Source organism: Stenella coeruleoalba, assembly GCF_951394435.1.
Source record: "Stenella coeruleoalba genome assembly, chromosome: 6".
Classification (NCBI taxonomy): Eukaryota; Metazoa; Chordata; class Mammalia; order Artiodactyla; family Delphinidae; genus Stenella; species Stenella coeruleoalba.
This window is the reverse complement of record NC_137151.1, coordinates 75,893,602-75,917,974: the sequence shown is the minus strand read 5'-3', so window position 1 is coordinate 75,917,974 and position 24,373 is coordinate 75,893,602. Positions and strand designations below refer to the sequence as shown.

The 24,373-nt window shown below is 37.4% G+C and overlaps 1 long non-coding RNA gene across 1 annotated transcript in view; it reads right to left on the bottom strand.

Annotated features, from left to right (window-relative positions):
* LOC307188295 overlaps window positions 1–22,484 on the bottom strand; it is a 73,490-nt gene extending 51,006 nt beyond the window's left edge. The window contains exon 1 of the long non-coding RNA XR_013828885.1: window positions 22,350–22,484. This is a non-coding gene — a long non-coding RNA (uncharacterized lncRNA). The remainder of the gene's footprint in view (window positions 1–22,349) is intronic.
* Window positions 22,485–24,373: the final 1,889 nt, after the last annotated feature.

Below are 24,373 nucleotides of genomic sequence, written 5' to 3'. Positions count from 1 at the left end.
AATATACTGGCAAGAGGCCAGTTGGAGGGGATTTCAATAGAAGCCCACTGCCACAATCAGATAAGAGAGGTGATGGTTTAGGATATAGGATAAAAGTGGAGGTAAAGTAGTTAGATTCTGGGTATAATCTGAAGGCAGAGTTGACAAGATTTGCCAACTGAATATAGCTCATGAGAAAAAACTGAGGAGACATGGACAATCTTGAGGTCTTCGCCTGAACAGTGAGAAGGCAATTATCATTTACTGACATAGAAAAGGCAGTAGAGGTCTTGGGGAAAATTCAAATGGTGTGTTTTGTCATATTAGATGTGATATCCCTATTCAGTATCAAAGAGGAGATGTAGAATAGATGAGCCTGGAGTTCACAGGAGAGATTGGGACTGGAGATAAAAATATAGTTGTTCCTTTGTAGATTGTTTTTAAAGTCACGGGACTGGATGTGACCACCTAGAGTGTGCCTGTAGTTGGAGTGATGAAGAGAAGTGTCTCAGGATCGACCCTAGGCGCTCTAATGCTGGGTTGGGGAGAAGATGCAGTAATGTGCATTGACATTAGGTTTTACGTGTGTGTGTGTGTGTGTGTGTGTGTGTGTGTGAGAGAGAGAGAGAGAGAGAGAGAGAGAGAGAGAGAGAGATAAGCTAGCAGTTGGGTATGTTCATACTTTGGGCTCTTTCCCTTTTTTCTTCCTGTATCAAAACATACCCACACCTTGTTGATGTGGTAAATGAAATCATCCTAGTATTGATAGTATCAACTCTCGACTAAACTTAGTATTTTAACTGGAACCTTAAGTGCCTAGGATGAAAAAGGTTAGGATTATAGGATGCGCTCTGAAAGGCCAGTGGAAAGAAATATTTTGAGGCATTGCTGATATGGGGATTCAGTGTATAACATATAGGTAAAGCAATTTCCCAACACGTCAGCTTGAAGTTAACTCTAAAAGAAATATACCTGGAGTAAAATAATCTCATCATCTTAAGTAAAGAAATTAAAGTTTTAAATTTAGTAATGAGATAAAAAATACCAGAAATTATTCTTTATTTTTATTTTTATTTTTTTTACGGTACGCGGGCCCCTCACTACTGTGGCCTCTCCCATTGCGGAGCACAGGCTCCGCACGCGCAGGCCCAGCGGCCACGGCTCACGGGCCCAGCCGCTCCGTGGCACACGGGATCCTCCTGGACCGGGGCACGAACCCGTGTCCCCCGCATCGGCAGGCGGACTCTCAACCACTGCGCCACCAGGGAAGCCCCAGAAATTATTCTTTAAATAGAGAATGCACAGATGAAAATGCAGGTTATGACCACTGGCAAAGCTATTAGTTTAGACATAAAATACAAATATTTCTTTTCTTGTAAAATAAACAAAACAAAACAGCTAAAGATTAAAATTAGAAGTAACTAACTCCCCGTGACTTTCAATTTTGAAGTAGCAAATTTAAGTGGAATAGGCTCTTTTGATTTTCAAAATTCTTTTGGAATTACTGGGGAACTCTTAAATGTGACAGGAATAATTGGAAAGATTCTTAGAACTAGGGGAATTTCTGGGAAAAATTTTAGTTTTACTTAAAAAAAAGGTATGTATTTTTTGCTTTCCTCAATGGGACACTTTGCTTATGAAGAACTTTGTCACTGCTGCATCTGTAACCATTAAGCACCAACTATGTGTAAAATTTCATGACTTTTCATATATATCTATAGATATTTCTCAAGCATTTGACTGTGTATCATTTCAATTCCCCAGTTTCTATTTTACTGGTATCATATTCTTTAGAAATATTTAAATCCCATGTCATTTTAATCTGTTATTTAAAACGATAATAAATGAATAGGACAATCATTATTAAGAGGCTGAATGAGTGTACATTTCACTATTTATCCAGTTCTTTTAGGATAAACACATAGAAGGAGGAATATATCTGTCAGCAGAGTATAGGTTATACTGCAGTAACAAACAACTCCAGCATTTTTAGTGGTCATAACCACAAAAGTTTCTCACTCATGGTATATGTTCATTGCAAGCAGGCTGTGGCTCTCCTTCATATTTCCATATCTCTAGGAACCAGGCTGAAGGAGCTACCTTTATATTGCAGTTCTTGAGGCAGAGAAAAGTGACACAGCAAAGCATAAGCTGGCTCTTAATAGCTTCCACACTAAAGCCACACATTCACTTCTACGTTTCATGAACAATTTCTAAGTGGAACAGGAAAGGAATGTGTAATCCTCCCACAGGGAGGACCCTGAAATGAGGAAAGAGACTAGATGATTAAATAAATGGAAAGAAAGAATCTTCTAACCTACAGGTCTGCCATCACTGTACTATGTGCACAAAAGACTGATTATAACAAAATGAATTTCTACTTGTCAAGGTTCCAATTCCTTTTTGTCTACCACTTGTCAAGTTTCCCGAGTGACTTTGGTGGAAGCAGCCTTTATGTTAGGAAACTTGTCTCTGGTTAGCATCGCTGTAACTGATTAGCTCCTGAGGTAGCTAATCCACAATGATACGGCTTATTTCTACATGTCAGGATTTCTGATAAGACTAATCTGCTATGCCTTAATACATATAAAATACCAAGTCCTAAAGATTTCAAGTCTGAATACATTGGGAATTTAATAATTTTCATGTACCTCTTCAAATTTTCCACCATATGGAATAATAATCCTAAGGTAAAGGCATGCTAGCAATAATAGTAATAAAACTTCACTGAATAACAGCTTACATTTACAAAGACCTTTCTCATCCCATTTGGTGCTGCCAACGCTTTATCCATAAGCAATCTGTATGAATTGGGAAAAATATTTCTCCAGATTTTTCTGCTTAAACCGAAGAGGAAAACATCCGGTCAATCTCATTTATCACACCTGTTTGTCTATAGTATGAAGGTTTCCTTGGCCGTATTCTTGGCTAATTTGTACTTGCCAGTAACTCAAAGATCATAAAAAGATATTAAAGTAGGAAAACATTTCAAATTTCTCAGTGAAAAGACAGATACATTTCTAAATTAGGGACTCTAAAATGATTTACGACATACAATGGGTAAGAGATTTCTGTTTTTTTTTTTCTTTTTTAAAAACATCGTTGAGGGTTGGAGATTTGTAAAAATGGCACTGAAAATGAAATTCCTCAAAGAAAGAGAATACAAGGTAGCATTAGTAAAAAATCAGTATGACTGTATAAGGAGCTTTCTGATTAACATCTTTTGTTTAAAAAGACGTGCAGGGCTTCCCTGGTGGCGCAGTGGTTGGGAGTCCACCTGCCGATGCAGGGGACGCGGGTTCGTGCCCCGGTCCGGGAAGATCCCATATGCCGCGGAGCGGCTGGGCCCGTGAGCCATGGCCGCTGAGCCTGCGCGTCCGGAGCCTGTGCTCCGCAACGGGAGAGGCCACACAGTGAGAGGCCCGCGTACCACAAAAAAAAAAAAAAAAAAGACGTGCAAAAAGATGAAGAAGACACTCAAAAATAAGGGTTAATTCAAAAGGGCATCACAAATATCTAGAAATAATATTAGAAAGATTAAGATCTGGAATAAAGTGAAGGTTTGAAAAAAGTTACTGGAAACAACCCACACCGTGTTTAGAGCAGGCAGAAGAATAAGAAAGGGTTAGACTCAATGTTAGAGGAAAATGATTTCAGGTTTATAGAGGTCACAAACAATATCCAAAACCTGTTTTGCTTCCACGTTTGCTACCAGATGGCAAGCTTTCCAAATAAAAATGGAAAATCAACAAATTATAGAAGGAATCAAAGACCAAGATATGTGAGGTTATATGAAACTTCTGATAACTTCAAATGAGTTTTAATCTCCAGAAGCAAATAAAGTGTCATTTCTGGATGGCAAAGAAATTTCCATCAGTTACCTAAGATTTTCTATTAGCAAAATACCAAAAAAATCATAGAGTCCTGCAAAGGTTTCTGGAAACTTGAAAGATAATAACATCCCCATTTCAGAGAGTAAAAACCTATTCATTGTGAGATAGTAGAACAAATTATTAAATAAATGATTAATATTTAGAAAAGAGCATAAGATTTTACATGGATTCTTTAGGATAAAACATTCCAAAATATTTTATTATATTTTGTCAGAGTTACTAGACTGGTAAGGATGGAATGTTAGGGCTGGTATACAATAATTTTAGAAAAAAGAATTACGTCTCATGACATCCTTATGGATAAGCTGGTTATATAGGTGAATAATAGTCCAGATATATTCACAGCTTATCTAACATCTGTAGCTAAAACACTGATGGCTGTATTACTTTAAATATTGGCTCTCTTTGTTTATCATGAATAGAGTGCATATGAGTTTAGGGGATACTGAAGGTGTTCCTTTCTTCCTGTTACAGCCTGGATCTCAATGGCAGCCATGTTGGTAGTGATGGAGCCTGTTTCCCTCCTCAGAGTGAGCATGAATCCCACTGAAAGCTACAATAGGACATAAGGGGAGAAATTAGGCTGTGTTCTAGTCCTAACCGTGACTTTTGGTAGCTGTGTGGCCTTGCAAGTATACTTATCTCTAAAATAAAGATACAACAGTTGCTATAAGTAAATCTTTCAGGTGGTTGTGAGGTTTAAAAGGCTTTACGAAGTATACCTACGCATCAAAATACAAGACAAGGGTATCATCACTATCTCTGTTTCAATCTGGAATGAGGGCAAATATGGAAGACCAGAGGGTTCCCTTCCTAAAGCGATCCTGACCAATACTCTCATCAATGGAAATGGAAGACATTAGAAGTAAAAAGCTTGGCAAAGGTAGCCTCAAGTTTCAAAACTTTACTCCCCAACTCTGCCAAATTATATTTCCAGGCAAAAAATATCAGACCAAAACAAGATGAAATTTAGCGGAAATAAAGGGCTGCTGCTTAGATTGGAAATGCTAATATACAAGCACAAAACAGTAGGAAAAAGCAGTCAGGTAGCAGTTTATGTGAAACAATCTGCAATGTTTGGTTGACTACGTGGTTCATAAGAATGTTATGAAAAGCTTACTTCTCTTCAGTCTCAGACAGACCACATTGGTTGAATGCCTGGAATGTAAGAGATACATGAAAAAGTTACTTTGCTCAGTTCAGCACCACTTTCCCCTTAATTCAAGGCAGGCATCTATGGTCTGTTACGTGACCAGTAGATTTGGCAGTGTCAGGAAACTATGATCTACAGGAAGAGTGGAAGGAACTAAGACAGGTTAACCTTAGGAATCAGACTAGTGAAAAACCTTAATAGCTATCTTCAAATATCTAAAGGTCTGTCAAGTGTTGTTACAGGCTTTATTTTCACTCTGTGTCATTCCAGAGAGCAGAGCAGGAATCAGGGGATGAAAGCAAAAAGGAGGCAGCTGGTTGGCTCACAGAAACAACTTTGTAATAACACGTCTATCTGTACAACAATAAGAAGGGCTGCTTGGTGAAAAAATAAGATCTCTATTGTTGAAGGTTTCAGCCAAGGCTGGCTGCAATCTATTCAGGAATCTATACAGCACGTTTCTGCTTTGGGCTGGTCCCTAAGGTCCTTACCAACTCTCAGGTTCTATGATTTTATTAGAAATTTTTCTTTATTTCCAAGGCTACTATATGTCCAAATGTTTATTTTTACTTCTCTTATTACATAGATATCAATAGACAGTTTGCAGTAGAAGGTATATTGTTTTTCTGCCCACAGGACATCTTGCAGAAGCTAGTCAGCCCTTAAAAACTGCTGATTTACCATCTTAGAGGTTTCTTTACTCCACAGAAATAATTTATTGTGCACAATTATGATATATAATATCTCCAGCTTATTAAGCATGAAAAAGCCATATTTCTGTAGTATTATGGTTGAGTTTTCTACCTTAGAAATCCTTAATGTTCATAGTTAAGGTTACTATGGTAACCATAACTCAGTTCTTTGTGACTATAAATTACTTTTTATTCCTATACATTAACTTTGATTCTTTATGTCCATGTGATACCTAGCTATTCCAAGTGACAAACTATAGTCTCTCCATAAAGATAAGTTAAATGGGTTAAAGATCTTTCCCCCTAATGATTATAAAAGGAACTGTTTGAAGTAGATAAGCTATTATGAGCAAGAATAGAAAAATTAGTATGTTGTGTGATAAGGGAGGGAAAGCAGAGGGTCATGGTAGATTACAGCATGGGTTGTAGTGAAGAATAAAGTGACCATAAATCAGTAAAATTGTATTGTAGGTAAAATGTATAAACTGTGCAGCTCTACAGATGATTGGGGACGAAAAATACTTTAGCTGTATACAACTACTTCCCCTTTCTACATGGTAACATCAATGCCCATGGTAACATCAATGATTAATTATGGCACTTTTTAAAATTAATCTCAAACAAGGCTTCAGATCCTTTACAGCACAATATTGTAAGAAGTGACTATTAATTGACCTCAGTTCTTCTCATTTCTGAATACAGAAAGAGAAGGCAATCCTCTCCATAAATTTTGCATAGATCAGATTCTACTCTTCCTGGGGATAGATCTAGGCAGTTGGTTGGGGGATCTACTAAAGGAACAATGATTCTGACATTAGTGGTTCCATAGTGACCATGTTTTATTGACAAGATTGGGACTTAGACTCAAAAGGAATCCTAGATGTGGCACTTGGGCAAAGAACCTAACTTCTCTGAGTCCTAATTTCTTGGTATGTAAAATGTACATAATAATATCTATCAGTGTTGTTCAGAGGAAAGCACTTTGGACATTTTATGACGGGTGCTCTATGCTGGGCTAAGAGGTGAAGGGAAACATACATTTGTCAAGTCAGATCAACTAAATCAATACTGGTGATTAATGAGGTCTGGACTGTTGCAGCCACATTATCTTCATATTCAAGTGAATATGAAGTTTACACGTCACAGTTTACACTGACAACCCAAAAGAACTTGGATTAAATTTAACTAGTAACCAAGTTTGGGTTATTATACTTTGTTTTATTTCCATAGCTAGACTGAAATTTCCCTGAGGTCAGAGATAATATTTAGTTTGACTTCATGTCTGCAAAAGAGCCTTGTATTTATAAGATTTGAAAAATTTTTGTTAAGATAAATTAAAAAGTTAGTGGTAAGACACAGGAAGGATAATTTCAACCTAATATACCTTAAACTATAGATAAAAATAGAGATTAATGCTACTGGTTAGAGAATATCATGACACAGGCTTAAACGACAGGATGATGAATGTAGCTTAGGTGCAAAATAAAACACCACTATAGAAGACTACAGGAAGCTGAAAGAAGAGTGGTTAAAATCCAGTTCCACGAGTTAACAATGTCATTTCTATTATATTATCCTGAATTTTCCAAAATTACTGAGTATCAGATTAGGCTGCCTACAGAAATGATACACTCTCACCCAGATTATTGAAAATGCAAACGTTTTTTGGTATTATTACCTAGGCCATCCTCAATATCACATTTAATATGTATTCCTTTGAGCTGTTATTAGTATATTGTTTGTACATATGTTTGCTTTTAAATGTTAGTAATAGATTACTGATAACTATATCAATAATAATAAACAATAATAATAAAAAGAATAATAATGAAAATATCTAGGAAGCTATGTATTATCAGATTGGGAAAAATAATTGTAATAGCACAATAACAATAATTTCTAAAATGCAATCAGGTGAAATTCATGTGGAATGTAGGCATATGTATGATTTAGAAGAAGATACTCATGAAAACTTAGAAAGGAAAGAAAAGGTGCAAAAATGTAATGAGAAGGAAAGCCATACCTGGCTGAAAAGCTTAACTATTGCAAATGTTAGAAAGAATTTCTCATTTCTCCAAAATAGGTCCTTTGTCAAGGAGAACTATAGGACAACAAAAGTGAGTCATACAAGACTAAACAGATATCAATAAATTATGAGTCGAAAAAAAATGGATCAAGAAGAGGCAAGGAATTTGACAGTATTACAGACCTCAACAGAGAGCCTACTTTAGTTCAGGATCAAATCTATCTTTACGGGTAGCACTGTAAATTTTTACTATGGGGCATATGACTACTGAGTTTTGTCCATAATGGTTTTACTTAAAAATAAAGTTTCTTCTGGGTATTTTATGACCAGAGTGCTTACAAGAATCCTCTAGGTTTCGAGATAGGATCTAGAATTGTAAGCAGTCTAATGCTTCTAACCTGGATCCTCTCGTCACCTGGCCACAAGGGTCTGATATAATAATGTCAGCAATAAAATTTATAAAACCCATCACTTGTGAGAATAGATTTAATCGAGTGCCTTGCTTTTGCTAAAAATTGTGGCATCCTTCAAGTTCTGAATATTCTTTTGTACATCACAGTATAGATATAGTAGGATTATGTGATTCTTGAAAACAGTGGAAATTTTTTAGTAACTTTCTCTTATTACACAAGCATTACATGTAGCAACTTCAGAAATGAGATTAAAAAAAAGAAAAAGAAAGAAAAATCACACTGCAATTCTGCCTCCCTGAGATAGAGTCACTGGTTCACATGCTTCATGAGGGCCAGGCCCAGGCCCTTCTTGTTCACCACTGTACCTATGGTGAAGACCCCAGTGTCTGGCACGTGGCAGTGATAATAAATATCTGCTAAATAAAATAAATGTTGGCATTTGGGTGTATGCCCTCCTAGAATTCATTTATATGTAAATATTCTTTGAAAAATGAGGTCATAGTGTGCACATTTTGAATCCTGGAACATAACTGAACTTTGAACACTAATCTTGGATTGAGAATATGTTCTCTTATTATGATAAGATTTTGCAGATTCATAAAGTATGAGAATTAGAAGGGAACTCAAGATATTTAGTCCAAACCTTTCATATTAGATAGAAGGGAAAACTTACTCTTAGAGTGTGAGACAAAATGGGTGTTGTAAAGTCCAGGTCTTTGAACTTCAGACAGACTTTTTTCTGCCATATAATATGACTCCTATACAGTATCTTAATACAAGCTTTTTGAGATTGAAATTGAAAATTCATGCTTCTTCATGAATTTTGGTCACTTATTTTTCGGTATTCCTTTGAATACTTCTCACTCTAATATAAATTTTAAAATGTTTGGCTAAAGACTCCGTGAAGATATTTGGTGCTAATTACCAAGTCTAGGTAATTTCTAATATTTACTTTATCTCTTCTGTTATTCAGTAAGTTATATTTATTTTAGTATTTAAAATTTAATTTTTTGTTCCACTTCAGGATACATACATATTTATTATTATAACTTGATACATGTTTTGAAAACTCCATGGCTTTTCCATTACCAAAAAAGCATGCAATTTCCATACTTAAAGTAAGTTACTATCCTTGAGAGCAAGCGCCTGCTTTCTGCTAAACACCAGTCGGTAATTAGATTTATTTTCCTACCAAATATTTTCATTCTTCATGTACACTGTTTCTTATACTATTCATCTTATTTGACAAAACATTTCCATTAGGTTGTTAACGGTCAAGATTCATGTTTCAGGATTTTGAAGGTGAGTAGTTTACAAGTATGCCCAGCATTTTCTGTCAAAATACTAATGCCTCAGGCTATTTACGTGGTAGCCTCAAAAAAGAAAACATGAAATTAAGATCACTAGCATGGTATATTTTGCATGTCATTGTGCAATATTTTTAAATATAACCAGAACAAACCAGGTAGTAATAATGCAACAGTGCTGCACTTATCCCAACTTGCCCCTCTCATCCCCGTTAAAGGTGATTTCCCAAGCCGGAAATTTACGACTAGTTTTTGAAAGTGAACCTGGTAAATCTCTAAGCCATATTAGCCCCTTCCCTCTCCTGCTTTATTCAGATTTGCTAGATTTACTGAACATGAAAAAAATAAATGTTAGTAGCCAATCCCTTTCCACCTCATCCTCCCATCCTTTCACGCATAGGTTCTTTTCCTCTCTCCTTTACAATATTAACCCAAGACTGCAGTTGGGAGGATGTCTGTGCCCTTTTCTGACAAAATGAAGGAAATGACAAAGCTGCAAAACAAATCCTGACTTTTTGTGAGAAGTAAACAGAAGGTAGAAGAGAAGGAGAGGGATGGGGTGGGAAGCAGGAGAGAAAGAATGCACTATATACTATGACTTAAAGTGGACTTTCATCTTCTAGCACCGCTTAAGATATTTTTCAACCTTAAAATTATTATTTTATTTTTAACTGACAAGTTAAGATGAAACTGGAGCTGGAGTAAGCAATTTCTGCTCGTCCTCTCTCGGTCCTCGCATTCTCGGGTTCCCATCATCCGCTCTTCTCCAGTCGGGAACTGTTTGCAGTGGTGCTTCTAGCTTAGCGTTCCCTCTAATTGCTATCCATCTGTTTCCATTAAGCGTCTAAGCCATTTGTCTCATTTAAATATCTCGTTCCTCTTTCTAAACACTTCAAACCAAATTCCGACCTCAAATATTTACATAGCATTTCCCTGGATTTCTGCACCTGAGGACAGTGTGATTTGCTATTTTTAAAAGACTGTTAATTCAGCACCTTTCACACTGTGAGTGCTAAATGTGCAATGATTATTACTTTGATAGTATGATAGTAAAAAAAAGTTGAATGGAGCACTAAGTTCCTCCTTTCATAAGAGATTCTGTAATTTAATTTAATGACAATAGTATCTTCTCTGATTCAACTTCAAGATAATTATTTTGACAAATTCTTTTGAGATTTTTAGATCATAGAAATATGATTAAATAAAACCAGTTGGCAGTTGGAGTTATTACAATAGCTCCAGAGTGTTCCTCCAGCGATCTAAAACAATGTTTTAACAACATTCCTTGTCTCCAAATTCTGTCTTGTTACATATGAAATAAAAGTCTCAATAAGTCTTTCCTCTAGTTAACTTTAAAATTGTCTGTGGCTTAAGGTGGAGTCACTTTACCAGTACTTGGCTATGGTTTAAGTTCATATTTCTTGCCCGTTAGGGAACTGGGTCCCTGTTCTGCATGATTTTGGCTCCTGTCAAATTAACTTTCCTAAACTTTTATGCTATAGCATCAGCCAGCTTAGAGAGTTGTTATAAGAAAAGGCCTGTGACACTTATCACTAGTGTAGAGGTGGTGTTGATGATGCCATTTACTGTATCAAAGAGGGTCTACTTTATGACGACGCACGGGAGAGAGGCCTCACATACGTCAGCACGGGAAATAACCACACCACCTGAGCATGTAGACCTGATGGATCATTAACCCATCATATGTCCCCCTTAAAGCAAAATTTGTAGCCCTTCTCTGGCAAGGACTCTGAGCCACGTGCATTCTAAACTACTTAGAGCTTCAACTTATTTTTCAAACACTCATTGTTCTAGTTATCTCAGTTTTCTTGGCTAATTATTGTATGTTATGATGTAGCCAGTTATAATAGGACATTGTAATTCTGTCTGGGAGAAAGAGAGGTATAAACAAAACAGACGAGCCAATAAAATCACATTGCCTGTTGCTTGCATATGCAAGGACAACCGTATAGGTGTACTTTGAAGTAGACATCTCAACTTGGGGGAGAAGAAAAAGCTGTAGTACGGAAAATGATGGATATTGAGGAATCATCAAGTTTACATTCATACTTTAAATCTTAACATTTAACAGTAATTTTCTTAAAGATGTGGAATTAGTATGTTTGAAATAGAAACAAGAAATTAGTTATATATCTAAATAGATAAAAGAAGGCAAGTCCCCATACTTGTATAATAAAAATATTTTTGTTGGGGCTTCCCTGGTGGCGCAGTGGTAGAAAGTCCGCCTGCCGATGCAGGGGACACGGGTTCGTGTCCCGGTCCGGGAGGATCCCACATGCCGTGCAGCGGCTGGGCCCGTGAGCCATGGCCGCTGAGCCTGCGCGTCCAGAGCCTGTGCTCCGCAATCGGAGAGGCCACAGCAGTCAGAGGCCCGCGTATCGCAAAAAAAAAAAAAAAAAAAAAAAAAAAAATATATATATATATATATATATATTGTTGTTGTTGTTGTTGTTAATTACAAAGTCATAATTTATGGGTAATACTAAAATTGTCCCAATTAAAATATTATTTGTGATTTTCAGTATTCAAGTCATAGCTAGTTCTTAAATTATTATTATTCAATTGTTCTGATAAATCATCCACTGAGGCTTATTTATCATTTATTATTTAGGATTGCTGTATAATTTGATATTTGTGAAGTTTAAAAAATTTACATGTCATTCATTCTCACACGATTCAATATCATGTTCATACTTTCCAATTAGTATTGAATGCTACAGACATTTTGAAATTCTTCCAGATATCTTGCAGCCCTCCACATTGCTTCAGGGTGTGCGATACTGACAGCTCTATGTACACTATTAGAAATCTTTTGCTACTAAATCTAAAGCTCAAAAATTTAGTGCCAGCTCAGCTGAAGCGCCCTTGAATGGAAAGGCTAGATATAGAAATAAAATGTAACTTTTAGATTTTTAAAAGGAAAGCTGTAAATGGCATCCAATATTTGCGTGCCACGTGGCTCTGTGTGCCAAGGGAGCTGGCTATTTCCATGAGTTATAATTAATAGGATTCATCAGTGTCAGTAAATATGCCCAAGTCATTTTCAATTTGGAAACCATCACCCTTCAATTAACTGATTCTCCATACAGTAGTTTTGATCATGGGAAACTTGTTCTAGATATATAAACTATGAGTGTTTTTTAAAAAGTTAGTTTCATAGACCTGTAAGTAGGCAGTTAAAAATTTAAGAATTGAATTTTTAAAATGGTAATAATTATGATGATGACAAAATGTTTGGTACTTTGTAGCATACAGTGCTTTCTCATATTAGTATTTTTTTTGTTCCTCAGAATATTATTATCTTAAATTTACACATGAGGAAACTGATAAAGAACTCATCCAGGGTCAAATAACCAGTAAGTAGAATAGCAGAGACATGAACAGAAGTCCTCTACTTCTGCTCTCATATTGTTTCCAGAATTTTTCCCTATATCACAGTTGGATATTAACTGTAATATCCAGCTTTGCTCAGGAACGTCATTAACTGTTGTTAAATACAGTTTAATTGAAACTATAAATATTAATGTGGAATTTTGAGAACGTTTCATAATTATAGTAATTAATATAAAGCGTAATGATTTTTAATTTTTTAATTTGTGTCAAGTCCTCTTAAAGAACACATCTGTCATATCCACTATCCTTTCTAATACGAAAGGGTCTCTGCTGCTCTTTTCCTTGGTTTACACCATATAGAATTCCTCCTTCTAGAAGCATTTCAACACAGATTAATGCCTGAAATTTAGAGCCTTTTTTCTTGCATCTTATTAATAGCCACGAAAAAGTAAAAGGATCATTTGAGAGAATCAGTGATATTTAAAAGATAAAATATTGATTTCTTTTTTAACACAGCAGATTGAGAACCACCTATGGTATTTTTAAACTGCCTGGGTTCTGAATATTGCTCAATTAATTGAGATATAGGAGGTTCTGAGGGCTCAGAAACTGGCTTTAAAATAACCTCACCATTAGAATAACATAAATCTTTGGGTTTACTTTGCCTTTATGGGGCTCAAAAGAGTGTCACATTTCAGACACTGAACTGCTGTTACATTCCTTAGTGTAATATGGTGTTCCTCATTGCATACTGCACTCTAGAACCTTCCAGGATAATTATGATCATCCTAACTCAAAAAAGTCAGAATCACTGCAGGTAGGGCTGGACACTGAACATTTTAAAAACTCCTCATTTAGTTCTAATCTGCAATCAGGGGTTAAAAACCATAAACCTACTTGGAACTCATATGGGAAAGGAATGATTGTTTTCTTGGCCACAGAAGTCTCTATGTAAGGCGTTTCCCTGCAGTTGGTAGCCAGTCTTCCTTTGCATTGCATTTTGCTTTCAACTGCCCTTGACAGAGCATGGTTCTTCTGACTGTCACTTAAGTCATTTAAGCCTCAGTTTTTTCCTAGGAACACCCCTCAAATGAAATGAAAACAAAACAAACTTTTCAGTTTGAAATAATTATTGATTCACAGGGAGTTGTAAAGGTAGTATGTGGAAGACCCATGTATCCTTCATTCAGTTTCTCCCAATGGTCCATCTTACATAATTTAATATCAAAGACAGGAATTTTAGACATTGACATGATGTGTGTGCAGAATTCTATGTTATTTTATCTCATGTGTAGACTCATGTAATCATCAGTGTAATTAAAATACAGAACTATTCCACCACCACAAAGATCTCCCTCGTGCTACCCTTTTATTGCCACACCCAATTCCCTCCCCCCACCACCACTGCTAACCCCTAGCAACTATTAATCTGTTTCCCGTCTCTAAACTTTTATCATTTCAAGAATGTTACAGAAGTGGACTCATAGTGTATGTGTCCTTTTGAGATTTTTTTTTTCCCTTAGCATAATGTCCTTGAGATCCAAGTTGTTGTGTGTTATCAATAGTTCATTTCTTTTTACTGCTCAGCAGTATTACATTTTGGTTGTTTCTAGTTTTTGGCTCTTACAATGAAGCTACGACAATGTTTCATTTCTCCCAGATAAATGCCCAGGAGCACAATTGCTGGGTTGTTCGGCAAGCGTATGTTTAATTAAGAAACGGTCAAAGTGTTTTCCAGAGTTGCTGTGCCATTTTATACTCCTACCAGCAATGTATAGGATATCAAGTATCTGCATTCTGGCGAGTATTTGGTGTTGTCACTATATATTTTTTATTTTACCACACTGAGACATATATAATATCTCATTGTGGCTTTAATTTGCATTTCTCTAATAGCTAGTGATGCTGAACATCTTTTCACATGCATACTTGCCATTTGTATATCCTCTTCAGTGAAATGTCTCTTCATGTTTTTTGCCCATTTTCTAATTGGATTATTTGTTTTTACTGTTCAGTTTTAAGAGTTCTAGATGAGAGCTTCCCTGGTGGCGCAGTGGTTAAGAATCCACCTGCCAATGCAGGGGACACGGGTTCGAGCCCTGGTTGGGGAAGAGCCCACATGCGGCAGAGCAACTAAGCACGTGCACCACAACTACTGAGCCTGTGCTCTAAAGTCCGCGAGCCACAACTACTGAGCCCATGCGTCACAACTACTGCTGAAGTCTGCGTGGCTAGAGCCCATGCTCCACGACAAGAGAAGGCACCGCAATGAGAAGCCTGCACACCACAACGAAGAGTAGCCCCCGGTCACCACAACTAGAGAAAGCCCACGCGCCACAACTAGAGAAAGCCCGCGCGCAGCAACGAAGACCCAACGCAGCCAAAATAATAAATAAATTTAAAAAAGAGTTCTAGATGAGTGCTTTGTCAGATACGTTTGCAAATATTTTTTTTCTTCTACTCTGTAGCTTGTCTTTTCATCCTCTTAACAAGCTCTTTCACAGAGCAAAAGTTTTCATTTTGATGAGGTAGAATTTATTGAGTTTTCACTTTTATGGATTGTGTTTTTGGTGTCACGTCTGCGAACTCTTCACCAAGTCTAGGTCCCCCCCAGCTTTCTCCTATGTTATTTTCTAAAAGTCTTACAGTTCTACATTTTATTTTTAAATCTATGATTTATTTTGAGTTTTTTTGGTAAGTTGTTTGAGGCTTGGGTCGAGGTTTCTATTTTTTTTTTGCTTACATATGTCCAGTTGCTCCAGTGCTATTTGTTAAAAAGCCTATGCTCCTCCACTGAATTGCTTCTGCACTTGGGTCAAAAATCCCCTCCCCTCTTGGCCTCTGTGGATATCACCCTGGCTGGGAGGAGGAGGGACATCTCCTTACTGCTTCCCACAAGGCCTCCACCAGTACTGCTGGGGTGGCCATGTTGCCACTGCACCGCGGTGAAAGTCCTGACTCCACTACAGGCCTCCTCTGACACCACGGACGTGAGGATGGGGCTGGGGCACCTCCTGACGGCCTGCATGGGGGAAGTCTAGACTCTCCAGTGGGCCTTTGTTGGTGGGGGCAGGGCTGACACATTCCTGGGATTATTGTCTAAATGTTGGCTGTCTTGCTAAGCTGCCCCTTTGCTGGGCCACTGGAAAGGACAGGCTTTTCTTGGAGGTTTTTTTGTCTCTGTCATTAGCATTTTAAGGGTACTGGCTTCTTCAGTACCCAGCCTGGGATGTATGAGGTAAGAAGACAACGCAGGGAATTCACCATGGTGTAGATCCTGGGAGTCTAATTCCCTAGATGGCCTGCCTTCTTTCCACCTTTGAAAAGCTTCTTATGTTGGTTTTACATATAATGTGTAGGATTTTTAGTTGTACCCAGTGGGACGAAGAGGGAAAAGTATTTCTACCCTCTCCTTTCAGAGACTGAAGTCAGCATGACTTTTGAATATGACACCTGGCTTATCATTTACACGAGCTTAGTCTCCAAATTTGATACGAATCTAGCAGCAGTTTTTGAAGGCTATGATAATACACAGAAAATAAATTTTACTTACATATATAATAACAAATTGTTTTTTGGCACTTAACCATGTTCTATAAAACTCCCAACAATACTATGTCGTAAAGAATGGTGTTATTCTTTTTTTTTTTTTTTTTTTTTGTGGTACACGGGCCTCTCCCTGTTATGGCCTCTCCTGTTGCAGAGCACAGGCTCCGGACGCTCAGGCTCAGCGGCCATGGCTCACGGGCCCAGCTGCTCCGTGGCATGTGGGATCTTCCCGGACCGGGGCACGAACCCGTGTTCCCTGCATCGGCAGGCGAACTCTCAACCACTGCGCCACCAGGGAAGCCCAGGCGCTGTATTTTCATACACATTTACACAAAATTTATTCTCTGAATCTGGGCAAGTACTTTCAACTTTCTGGCTCTCAGTTTTCTCAACTTTAAAGTGAAGGGTTAATCTTGATTTCTAAAATCTTTTCTTGAGTAATAATTTTATGACTATCTAAAAATACAGAGAGAAATATAATTTGGAATTTCCAGACTGGAGGGGATTTCTGAATAGTCCTTGGAGCTCAATCTGTAATAGTGTAGCTAGTGGTGGCAATGCCAAGTGAGAATGAATTAAGTAGGCTGTTTGCGAAGTCTCTTCTTCTATCTTTAATATTTATCACCAGATGTAGAGTTCCAAACACCTGTTTCTGAATGCACAGGTTATGTGAGTCATGGCGTAGATCCAGTGAGCCTTTGGAGAGCGTCAAGGGTGAAATGACAAGATGTGAAAACCATTGTCATTGTGTTTTAATGGGGGAGGTACATGTGGATATATGTGCTGGAAATCTGCTGCTCCAAGTATATAGCAGGATTATTATATCTTTAGATGCTTCGTTAAATGGTGAACATCAACGGTTAATGCCCCAATTAATGCTCACCTATGTGACATCGCTTATGATTGTTTCATTATTTTGTGCCAATCACTTTCATTTTCTCTGCTTTGCATTTTAGCCTATTTGTATTATTTTATGTTCCAAACTTGCTCAAATTTTCTGAAAGGAGGAACATATTGCCATGAGAAAAGATAATGGATCTGTACATCTGCTGAGTGTTCTTGTTCTCACAGAACAACTTCATATGTACAAGAAAAATAATTCAACATAAGTTCTGTGATTTTTTTTCTGCAGCTCCCCTCAGCTGTTATCTTGCTTTAAAACTATATTATATAAATGTCTAGCAATGAACAAAGCAATTTTTAACAGATGTTTAGTGAGATTTCATAAACCTTTGTAGAACATCTAAAATTTGCCTGAATCGGTGGTAGGTTCTGGAGGGGATAATAATGTAATGCATAATGGGCTTTTCTAGAAAGATATGTACATGTTAAAGAGTAAGTGTGCATATATTTTTTTCTAAAAGTTTTTTAATGATACCATGTATTCCACGGTTTCACAAACTATTTTCCTTATAATATTAATTTTCCTGGATAGGTGGATTAAATAAATTTAATGTTTCGCTGTGAGAATTCTGCTTTTAACATAACCCTCTACATTATTAATCTTTAAGAAGATTATTTAATATGCAGCATTTGAAAAATTGTTTACCCGTTGAACTTTTTTTCCTTCATAGTAAACATCAGTCATCTAACATTCTATGAGCTGGATTTTGGATAATGGTGCTATAAACAAATATAATTCAATATCCATATTCAAAGTCCAAATTACTGTAAAGTAGGGTTATTCAAGATGATTCATAGGGAAATGAAGTTAGCCAGGACTTGGAATTTAGGTTGTTCCAGATTTATATTCACTCCAGTTATATACGTCTTTTATATATGAGAAAGGAAAAGGTGGTAGTTATGTGAATCCTTTTCCCTTTTATTCTTTCTTTCTCCTCTGCTAACTGGTCCCAGTGCTGATATTCACAGGACTCTGATCCAACTCTAGGAAAGCAACTGTCAAAGGAATTAATCAAAAAAGCAAGAAAGCAATTTGTACAAAGATATTTATAACAGCACTATCTTAAGCAGTGAAAAAATAGAAAAAATTTAAGGCCATAAATTTGGAGACAGTTAAGAAATCCACTATGGAATACCACAAGGGCATTACAAAAGACAACGTGTGGACAAATTTGCTACAAGGTATTGCGTGTTAAAAAATGTCAGTCAAAAAAATCTGAATCCAATATCATATGTACATGCCAATTACAGCCATGTATAATTCAGGTCGAAATTGACAGAGCTCAAAGAGTTAGGTTGCAAATAGTTTTTTCCATTAGTTTTTTGTTGTTGTTGTCGTTCAGAATAATAATTGTAAAAAGAAAAAAAATGTCATCTAGTTTACCTCTCTGTCTCAGGTTGGGTTTTTGGGAAGGAAATGTGGAGATGGGCTTTGGAGTGAGAGATGTGAAAGGAAGAGGGAGGAAGCAGGGCTGGGCGCCAGGAGAAATTGAACCGATGCAGGCCAGCAAATCTTAGACTGATCCAGCAGGAGTTATACAGGAATCCTGCCCTTCAGAGTTGTTTGACTTAGATCAAGATGCCGAGGGCCCTTCAACTCCTGCTCTGCTCATCCAGGGGAGGTGGTTCTTTACAGCTGAGGTGAACCCTGAAGGAGCTGACAGCTGTCAGCGTGCTGACTGGATTCCCCAGAGCCGGGCAGCAAGTACTTTCATTGAAAGGGTTCTGGCAGTGCATCTCTGAGTCTACCAAACATCCCTGTCGCCAAATTATGTTGAACTGCACTCAAATAACCTGAGAGGGAGGCCGTTTCCAAAAGATTATTTTTCCTATTTTTTGGAGACTTTCCTTAGTGGCAACTAGATAATGATTCCCTTTGCAGTAGTTTTGGTTCAAACTGTCAAGTTGTTCTGTAGTGTTCCAAACTGGAGTTACTCCAGACTACAGCAAGCTTCAAACCCCAGGCAGAGATGAAGATGAAACTGGTATTTAACCTTAATGGTCAGGAAATGTTTGGCTCTGTTTAGATGATAACATTCACAGTCACATTTCTCGCACTTTGCAGAGGAATAACTATGATTAGTTTGGATGGGGCAGAGATGATCCCCACTCATTTTTTGTATCATTTCTCTCTCAGTTGTTCCCTGGGCAACTACCTCCTTCACAGAACCCAGAGAATTTCCTGGGTTTAGAATTTTCCATTCTAATTCTTGTTTACTAAATTAATGCAAAAATCCATGATCAGAAAAATACTGACATTTTAAATAAGGACAGGATGAGTAACAGGCCCATGCTGAGGCATATTAGAACCAGAGGTAAGAGAGAAAAATCTAGAACACTGGCCCCATTTTTATTTAAAATTTTGATACTATCTTCACCATGGAGTTTTTGCACGAATTTTTATTTTTAATTATTTTTAATAAATTTATTTATTTATTTTTAGCTGCATTGGGTCTTCGTTTCTGTGCGCGGTCTTCCTCTAGTGGCAGCGAGTGGAGGCTACTCTGTTGCGGTGCGCGGGCTTCTCACTGTGGTGGCTTCTCTTGTTGCGGAGGGCGGGCTTCAGTAGTTGTTGCGTGCAGGCTCAGTAGTTGTGGCTCGTGGGCTCTAGAGTGCAGGCTCAGTAGTTGTAGCACAGGGGCTTAGCTGCTCCACGGCATGTGGGATCTTCCCAGACCAGAGATCAAACCCGTGTCCCCTGCATTGGCAGGTGGATTCTTAACCTCTGCACCACTAGGGAAGCCCGAATTTTGATTTTAAAAATATTGCATTAGAATGTGATTTCTCTAAATTACTGAGCTCTGGCACCCCTTAAATTTTGCACCTTGAGGTGAATACCTTACTCACCTCACCCTAGTCCCAGTCCTGGTAATTAAAAAATCCTCTTCGTACAAAGTTTCTTATTGTTACCTGTGGGAACACTGGTTTGATAAGATTGAATTCTGTTACTTGAAGTGAAACCCACAATACTTAGAGGCAGTAGTTTTGTATAATAAAAAGTGAAGGCTTTTGAGTAGCCTGTACAGTTTCTTTTACATACCAAATAGAAAGACCTCAGTTTCTAGAATATCAGACATTCTTTTTGTAATTAAGAGGGCTCATCAATTGTGCCCTGCCACATTTAAATCATTCTCACCCATTAGCCTGATGGTGGCGCTGTGTGCTATTCATCTTGGCCTCCCCACAATTTTCTAGTCCCCCAACTCCCAAGCAGATATTAAATGTTTATTCCAGATATTTAAAAATATATAAGTGGTACTCTGAAGTAAGAAATATATTAACCAATGAGTATTGGTATATCTCCTTTTAATTTTAGCATTTGTTGTTATGTGAAGAGTATAATCTTGACCATATAAACTATGTCACCGAACACTATAAATTTTATAACAGAATTATACTTAATAGTATATTCAATAAGCTAAACAGTATCTAAAAAGGGCCAGCTATTATGTTCAGTACTGATGGACATCTTTAACTGGATAGTAGGGATATATTTGAATTATATTATGAAATCTGGGGTAGGAAGAAGGGAACACATATAATACAAAGAGCTGTAAGTATTTACTACTTTTTCAAGTTGCATTTTTTTAAATGGAAAACTGATATATAATGAAAGCATGTAATAGAAAGGTGCACCATTCTGGGAAGTCTGGGAAGGCTTCTCCTTTTCATCTGGGTCCTGAATATAGCTGGACCATCTTGAGGCTTGCCTCTTTTACCCTGTCGCATCCAAAAGAAACAAATATGCCACACCAAATAAAACAGAAGAAGTCTTGAAAAGCAATGGAAAACCTTATTACATTTTATCAAGGGTACTATGGGGAGTATTAAACAAACATCACACAGGAAAACATATTAAAATTTTCTGCCCAAGTTCCTGCCTTTATTGTAATCACACATTTTGTTTCCCCAGCTCACAACTAGAACTGTCTACTTCTGAGTCAGTTTCTCCTTGGCTCTTCTATGTCATTCCCCAATTCTCTGCTCCCCTACTTTTTTTGTTCCCTCTGTTAATACTTAAGGAGCCTTTAATCTGCTCCTTCTTTGCTCCCTACACTTCATTTTGTTGCACAGCAAAACCACCCTCTTTATCTGGCTTTTTTCATTCTCCACCCATACCTATAACCTCCAGCACCAACACGATCTAAATCAGCATAACAAAGAAGTGTAGTTGAGCAACTAAAAGTCTCTCTTTCATAAGCAGAAGAAGAGGGAAGGTGGGGAAAGTGTGACTTTTAATGTTCGACCTCTTCACATCATTTGTTTTTGGTGATTATTATCTTGTTGCATATAATTTGGGTTGGGGCAAGTACCTAGAGACTACTGAGATCTTAGAGGTGATTGAACATCTATAGTTTATATACATTTATACTCAAACATGAATATACAATGTTTTCATGCCAAATTCATAGTGTATTATTTGATATGTAGACTTAAAGTAGATCCTGAGTTTTTAGCATCCTTTTCATAATCACTGGATGTGGTTAAATCTGACACCAAGGAAGCTAATGTGACATGTGTTAATTTCTTTTTTTATCATGAGGTTTTGCATGACTGATTATCATGTCAAGCTTCTGCCTTCCACAAATAAGGGCTTCAAGTATGTCTAAGCAGTCTTTGGGGGCTATGGTCAGGCAAGCCGTAGGAAGGCTACGAATATATAAGATACTCATCAAACTCTTGTGTCAGAATGGGACACGTGTCCAGTGAAATGTGTTTAAAACCATTTCTACTCAACCCACTACTCCAGAAGTCATCACAAAATCAGGGGAAAGAGAATAACATTCTTACTTGTTGTATGACAGTTTTAGGAGAAACCAATAGTGAGAGACTTTGAATTGGTTTTTATTTTTGTTGCCAAGTCTTGTATTATTCACGGTACAATTAGGGGATGGGAACCACAACAGTAATTTGAACAGGAAAACGTAAATGATTATCAACTAGATATAGGATGGTTAACTACTAAAAAACATAAAAGAGAACTCGAAGGTATTCTGAGGTAGCAACTGTAGAAAGAAGGACCCTTGGGACTTAGCAAAATGCAAGGAAGAAGGGACTTCTGGAAGAAAGGATCTCTTACCACGCTGAGATTCAGATCTCTGATGAGAGGCTGTGTCTCTGGCACAAACGTGCTACCTGATGCCGGGCTGATGGAGAAGTAGATGGAGGTTGTCTGCTGCTATAGAACTATGAGAGCTGCCACTACTGGGGAAGACTTCCAGGACCCCCAAGCCCCACCCACCCCGGCCAATTTTCTCACCACAGCATGAAAAACAGAGCCCTGGAAGAGGAAAATCTCCTTCCTTCTTCCAGCCTTGCAGGCTCTCCCAGCTCCCTCTGTTGGCAGAACCTAACACTAAGCCAGCTGGCAAAGGAGAAATGTGGTCTGCAGAGCCCAGTTCTGGTATCACAAGGCAGGGCCAAAAGAATGTGTGGAGATAAAAGGTAACAACTTAGGAACTAGAAGGACCCAATTCATCATTGCCACTAAAGAAAGTTAACTCACTAGGCAGTATTACCTCACTTATAGCACTTTTAATTTGGTGCTTGATAGCTTGGATAATAATCATGGTATCAACAAACATATAAATCAAGTTTCCCAAATTTATCCTAACTTTTATGCGACACATATGATTCAGAAGAGAAGGCGTTTTAGATTAGCCGTTGCTCATTTATAAACATCATAAAAGCAAGGAATGCGAATATGGGAAAACTTTTTCAGAGATCAAGCCTAGACAGTAGGATTCCATTATGTATGGGAATTTTGACTACAGGTCACCATCTAAAAATTCTTTTTGAATACTTCCAATTACTAGGGTTTAGCTCCTGAGCTGATAAACCACTTTTTTAAATCTAGAAAGTTCTAATTTTCACAAAGTTTCTCCTTAGGCTGTGCCAAAATCTGCTTCTTCTTAACTGCCCGCCACTGGGCCTCATTCTGTCATCTGGAATGTACTAACCACTCTGTGATAACCATTATGACAGCCCTCCAAATACTTGAAGGTTCTGTCTTATCTTGTCTCTAACCGTGGTCATTAACCATTCCTCATATGGCAGTCTCTGTAACCCCACATCACTGAGGTCATTATCTTGTAACAATCTCTTCTCAAAATTTATTTTAAAATGTGATGTTCAGAAATGAACTTTATTAGTTAGACATGATAGGTTTGATGCAAAATATACTAGATATATTACTTTTAAGATCTGGATACTATATTTCCATGAATGCTGCCTTAAGATTTGACTGGCTCTTTCAAATAATTACATCACATTTTTGTTTTAGTTAGTACCTCTCTCCCCCCACCCCATCATTAAAAAAACCTAGTAATCTCTTTTTTCAGGCATCAAGGAATCACTGAATTGTTTTTATATTAAAAATATATATATAACACATGAAAACATGCCCAACATCACTAATTATTAGAGAAGTGCAAATCAAAACTATAGTGAGGTATCACCTCACATTGGTCAGAATGGCCATCATCAAAAAGTCTACAAATAATAAATGCTAGAAAGGGCGTGGAGAAAAGGGAACCCTCCTACACTGTTGGTGGGAATGTAAATTGGCGCAGCCACTATGGAAAACAGTATGAACATTCCTTAAAAAACTAAAAATAGAGTTGCCATGTGATCCACAATCCCACTCCTGGGCATATATCCAGAAAAGATAAAAACTCTAATTCGAAAAGATACGTGCACCCCAACGTTCATAGCAGCACTATTGACGATAGCCAAGACATGGAAATAACCTAAATGTCCATTAACAGATGAATGGATAAAGGAGATGTGGTACATATATACAATGGAATATTACTCAGCCATAAAAAAGAATGAAATAATGCTATTTGCAGCAACATGGATGGTCCTAGAGATTATCATACTAAGTAAGTCAGACACAGAGAGACAAATATCATATGATATCACTTATATGTAGAATCTAAAAAAATGATGCAGGTAAACTTGTTTATAGAACAGAAACAGACTCACAGACTTAGAGGGTGGGATTGTGGTTGCCAAGCAGGAAAGGTGGGGGGGGGAGGGATGAATTGGGAGGTTGGGATTGGCATATATACACTACTGTATGTAAAACAGATAATCAACAAA